Source organism: Leuciscus leuciscus, assembly GCF_965113295.1.
Source record: "Leuciscus leuciscus genome assembly, chromosome: 3".
Classification (NCBI taxonomy): domain Eukaryota; kingdom Metazoa; phylum Chordata; class Actinopteri; order Cypriniformes; family Leuciscidae; genus Leuciscus; species Leuciscus leuciscus.
The window spans coordinates 59,886,279-59,892,428 of NC_138727.1; the positions used below are offsets into that span (position 1 = coordinate 59,886,279).

A 6,150-nucleotide genomic window follows, 5' to 3' on the forward strand; every position below is an offset into this window, starting at 1 on the left:
TGTCTATACAATCTGCAGTCTATTGATGTCGAATTTAAATGCTCTCTCTAAACAAATATAGTGCAGGTTCTGACTTTTTTTTCTTATTTTATGCATTTGCTTAAATTCATTCAACATAATTAAAAAGAAATAATAATGAATAAAATATTAAAACTTACAAAATGCGAAAGCTTGGACTTTATTTCATATCAAAAACAGGTTTGCCAATTTGTTGTGAGATTTACTTTCTCAGAGTGGCTCTCACGAGTGGTCGAAAGCTTGACAGCTGGCAACCCTGATAACCCATATTTTTCCATATGGAATATCTCAGGTGAAGATAATAAAAAAAAATTCATTGCTCCCTTAATGCATTTCAAACGGCTACATAATGTACACCTTTTAAAGGGGTGGTTGAATATGATTTCACTTTTCTAACTTTAGTTAGTGTGTAATGTCGCTGTTTGAGCATAAACAACATCTGCAAAGTTACAACGCTCAGAAGTTCAAAGCAAAGGGAGATATTTGCTTTTAAAAGTTTAAGGACCACAACAAACGGCTGGTAGGAACTACATGAGCTTCCTCCCGGGTTCCATCATGGATTGTGCACTGCTTGTCACCACACACCATATCAGATGTTTGTCAGAGGATGTCTTAAGAGGCAAACATCTTCACTCACTGCCATGGCAGAGTTTTTTTTTTTTTTTTGACCCAGCCCTGCTCAAAATTTTGTAATTCCTGCTTTGGATTGGCATGAAGTTGTAACAGTTCCTGCTAAACAATTCAGTCCAATCCAGGCACAGATGCAACAACTGCAGGATGTGGACATTCTTGCAGGACCTGTTGGTAGTCCGGCTATTGATGCACTTCAAACTGTAAGTTATATTCTGCACCAGTAGATTGCTTTTGATTTGGTTCTACTGACATTTGAAATTAAACCTATCTATCGATCTAGATGTAGATGACTATCCATCTATCTAGAGATGTAGAGATGGATTATCCATGTTAATGGGTTGACTGGTTTTATGTGCTAATTGAGGTGAAGACTTCATAACATAAGCCTTATAACATAGACAGTATTTATTTATATTTGAATTTATTTATATTTGAAACCTGGTAAGATGCATCACATTTGTAGAAAATAAATTGGATAAAAAATATAATCGATTGATCCCAGGATGTAAATTAGTTCTGTTACCATTGCTCACATTTAAGAAAAGAAATAAAAAGCATATGTTAAATCTTAACAATTGGGATGATTGTGCATGTTTGAAATAACATGAGGGTGAATAAATGTAGACAGAATGTTTTGAATTTTGAGTGAACTATCAGATGTTTCTGTAATTTGGTCCCTGTAAAGCATCTTGGTGGCACCCTGCTCGCAATAGTGATACATTTTATAGTCATTTTATATATATATATATATATCAGAGGTGGGACAAAGTCATTGTTATGCAAGTCACAAGTAAGTCTCAAGTCTTTGCCCTCGAGTCCCAAGTCAAGTCGAGTCAAAGATGAGGCAAGTCCCGAGTCGAGTCAAAAGTCGGGTGCAACTGTGATGCATTTATTAATAATTGTGATTTTTGCATCACAATAAGTGTATTGTGATTGTCAAAACATTTTAGTAACTAAACTGAATTTTATTAGGTTTAGTGACAACATGTTACAATGTTTACATGGTTCAATTTCTGGCAAGCTATGCTTTTTTATTATTTCAGTTTAATTCAATTATTGTGATTTGATTTAATATTGACTCATTTGGATACATATTAGGTAGGCTACACAAGATAGGCATTCATTTTTCTCAAGAAAAAAACAACTCACCTAATGCTGTAAACATACAGAGAGCCCTATCAGCTGGCAGTATTATTTAAGGTTAAAAATAACACAAATTAAATATAATGCGTTTTTTTTTATTAGAATAACAACTTTATTTAATGATATAAGTAAAAATATAATAAACATGCAATAGTACACATATTTAGCAAAATACTCTCTATAGCTCTTTTTTCTAGCCAACTAACGTGCCTATATTATGGTCATTAAATGGCTTTCCTGAGGTAAATGTTATGTGACATAATTGTTCTCCAACTGTTTTATTGACCCCTTTGATTGATGGGTCGATATTATGTATGAGGAATATACATTTCGGTAAGTTGTACTGTATCTTTCAACAGTGTTCATTCGTGTTTAACGTTATTTACTATCAGCTAGAGATGATCGGTTCACGTGCCGCTAGGAATCTGTCGTGTCACATTTACAAGCGCCAAAACGGTATTTATTGTATGAATTTCGTAATAAAAGTGACAGAATCTGAGAGCAGATATTTTTTTAATATCATAAGTAACCTGCTCTGTCTAGTCTGTCGGTCTCCGTGTCCTCTTTGCTTCGCGATTTTTCTGTGCGTGAGAAAATGGATGTGTGGCGTGAGAGCGTGTGAAAAGTGTCAATTGCGTGTGTCTCACGGTGAATGCGTGAGAGTTGGCAGCTATGTCAGCTAGTAAGTTACGGTACATCCAATAAGGTGCTTAGCATTCGTTCAAATTCGTAGCATGCGTTGTTGCTTGTTGCGCTTCATTGGTTGTCTTGCAGTGTGCCTGCTTAGATGCTGTCGAATCAAAACAACGTGGGACTACTGTGATTGGATGTCGTGCAGGCAGCGCGCGCGCTCTCTGCATGCATATAGGTGGTGCACATTTTTTCACAGATGCAGATAAACAGAGCGGCGCGGCCGTGTGAAAATTTTTTCCCCAGTTTTCATGGGAAGTAGCAAGTCATCTCGAGTCAAAAGGCGCAAGTCCAAGTGAAGTCACGAGTCATTGATGTTAAAGTCCAAGTCGAGTTGCAAGTCTTTGTACATTTTGTCGAGTCGAGTCTGAAGTCATCAAATTCATGACTCGAGTCTGACTCGAGTCCAAGTCACATGACTCGAGTCCACACCTCTGATATATATATATATATATATATATATATATATATAAAAGGTTATGTTGCTTAACAAATTTTCATTACAACTGCATCGATCAAGAACCACATCTGTACACTTTTCCCCCAATCAAATGTTAACTTTTAAAGTTTGAAAACTTGAGGTATAGATATACAGCTAGAATGGTATTAATGTACAAAAGAAGGCAATCTTATCTTGGTAAAAAAAAATGTTTTCATAAAATTGCAATCTAGATATTTTCTTTGGCCTACACAAGAAAAAGAAAATGGAAAAAAATATAGGGACAAATTAAGTTCTTATATATGTCCTGCCCTGAGCACAAGCTTTCAATCTAATCCTGTAAGTCTTAAATACTTCTATAAAGTATAAAATACCCTATTTAAACACTAAGTCTTAAAAAAAATTAAATGGATAATATCACCTGTGTACTTAAAGGTATAGCGGAGGATGTTTTACTTCCTGGTGGGTAACCTATACTATTGGTCCTCCTAATTGTCAATCATTCTGGTGAATCAATCAAACTTTTCAAAAAGTGGAGAGGGCGGGTCTTATCTAAAATTTGGAAAGATCCTCCGCTATACCTTTAATTACTGTTTGTCTGTGTTGAGCGCACAATATTTGAACAAAAAGGTTTCAATAAGCGCCACCTGCTTGTGATACCTTCAAATGTAAGCACAACGAAAGTCCACGTTGTTCTCTAAAGACAGATATTGATTAACCTGCATTGATTGCTTACCTCCACCGTAACTGATTTTCCCACACAAATGTTAATGATTTCATGTTAGAGCTAGAATGACCACTAATGTGTTTATTTACAAAAAGGCATGAGCGACGAAAAACAAGGCAATTTCATTTTTATCTAAATTTTGATAAAACTGCAATTTAAATATATTATTTCTATAAGTTCTACAAAAAAAGGACAAAATAGATAGGCTGAATAACCTGATCTATGGCATGTTAAATGGTGGTAGCCTAGTCTATGAACAGTAGCTAAACCCCCCTAAGCCCACAGAAATGGTTAGACCCAAGCCTTCAGCAGCCAATGACACTGACCCGTTCAAACTGTTTTTAACTCGTATTTCACGCGTCCTTTTCGCCTGGTTGGAAACTTCACACACGTTTGTACTGCCTGTTTGGGTTAACTGTTTACACGTCAAAAGCGTGCGTTTTGTCCTAGTCAAAACACACGTTTTCAACGGCCATTTTTGTATGGCAAGCCAAGAGGCTCAGAAATACGCCATAGATTAATTGCGTTTAAAGCCAAACGCCGTCAAATACGGCGTTTTAAACCGTATTGGACGGCGTAAAATACGCCGTTGTAATTACAAACGCCGTAAAAGACGCGCGAAATACGTCAATGACGCCGTATTTGATGGCGTTTTAGTGTGCATGGAAAGCGCCGCTTTTTACGCCGTTCATCTCGCCATATGACGCCGTAAAAAACGCCGTTTTGGTTGCACAGAGCGCGCGCTATTTTGCGGCGTTTTGCTTATAGTATAATGAGACACGCCCGCTGATTTCCACAACCAGTAAGTTTGAACTGTTCTCTCCCAATCAATGATGAACTGAGTCAGACCAGACGAATTCAGCACGGATCATTTAATCCAACGCGTTTTTGACGCGCGTTTTCGGTGACCCCAAAGCGCACGTTGCAAACGTGCGTTTTAAATAGCAGATCACACGTCGAGGACGCGCGATTTGATGCAAAAACCAGTGATTTTTGATTTTCAGTGACCACAAAGCGCACGTTAAGAACGCGCGCTTTTATGGCAAATTAAACGCACGCTTTTGACGTGGCAGTGTGCAATCAGATGCCTGACCAGGCGTTTATGAATACTTTGGCTTGCCATATGTGCGCGGAGAGTTTGTGTGCTCGCGTCTCAGATGAGTATGTGCGCGAACCCAAAACCTCTGACACTCTTGACTAAAGTTCAAGTTCAGCTGCAGTGTTCCTCTTCGGGTAAGTCTAGTATTTTAATGCCAACTGCAAATCTTGCATATCAAGTATGAAGTATATGTGACCCTGGATCACAAAACCAGTCTTATGGTGCATGAGTATATTTGTGGCAATAGCCAACAAAACATTGTATGGGTCAAAATTATAGATTTTTCTTTTATGTCAAAAATCATTAGGATATTAAGTAAAGATCATGTTCCATGAAGATATTTAGTAAATTTCCCACCTTAAATATATAAAACATTTATTTTTGTGAATGGATGCAGCACTAGCGCCAATAGAAATGGACAACTTTGAAGGCGATTTTCTCAATATTTTGATTTTTTTTGCACCCTCAGATTCCAGATTTTCAAATAGTTGTATATATTGTCCTATCATAACAAACCATATATCAATGGAAAGATTATGTATTCAGCTTTCAGATGATGTATAAATCTCAATTTAAAAAAAATTACACATAAGACTGGTTTTGTGGTCCAGGGTCACATATCAAGTATATTTATATGAGGCTATACTAAGTGTGTTAAATATTTCTGCTCAGTGTCAGATATTTCTCTGTTTTGTAAAAGTCTATAATATATAATACGTAATATAATATATATATATGAGAAGACAAAATTTTGATCTTAACTTAAGTGTTTTCGGCTACATCAGTAGCCTTTTAAACGGCACAATTTTTCATTTAATCAGAAATCAGAAAATCTTTTTCAGAAAACACACACAGCTATTATTTTTTTTGATAAAGTGTGTGCGGTTTCGTTTTCTTAAGTACCGGTTTAAGAACCGTTTAAGCACCGGAACCGTTTGAAAAATACAGAGTAGGTACTGGTATCGGATAAAACCCAACCAATACCCAACCCTAGCCTCGTCCTGCTCTCCACAGTAGACATAATGAATGCCGACTCTAGAACGCAAAAGCCAAATCCCGGACATTTTGGGCGATCTCGCAATCCCAGGCAGACTCGTCACGGAGACTCACGATAAAACGGCGTATTTTCAGTTTCGAGTCAACTAGTAGCTGAGCTGTCCTCTGTAACCGGTAGGCGTGGCTTGGGAGTGGCCTCGTAGGGCAGCGAAGCAAGTGCATTCTGGGAGTTGTTGTCTTTCATCCACGTAAGCCAAAAATACATTTTTCTGGCTTTTCTCAGTCTAGAAGGCTCCAAATTCAAAAATAATTTCACATTTCTACTACATAAATGACCCATTTTAAATACACATTGATCTTTCCAGAGGTGAAGAATCCCTTTAAGGTTTGTACAAGCAAATATGG

General features: G+C 37.1%; 1 protein-coding gene across 1 annotated transcript in view; it reads left to right on the forward strand.

Annotated features, from left to right (window-relative positions):
- LOC309493716 (polymeric immunoglobulin receptor-like) overlaps window positions 1-6,150 on the forward strand; it is a 223,154-nt gene that overhangs the window by 154,600 nt on the left and 62,404 nt on the right. The window lies entirely within an intron of this gene.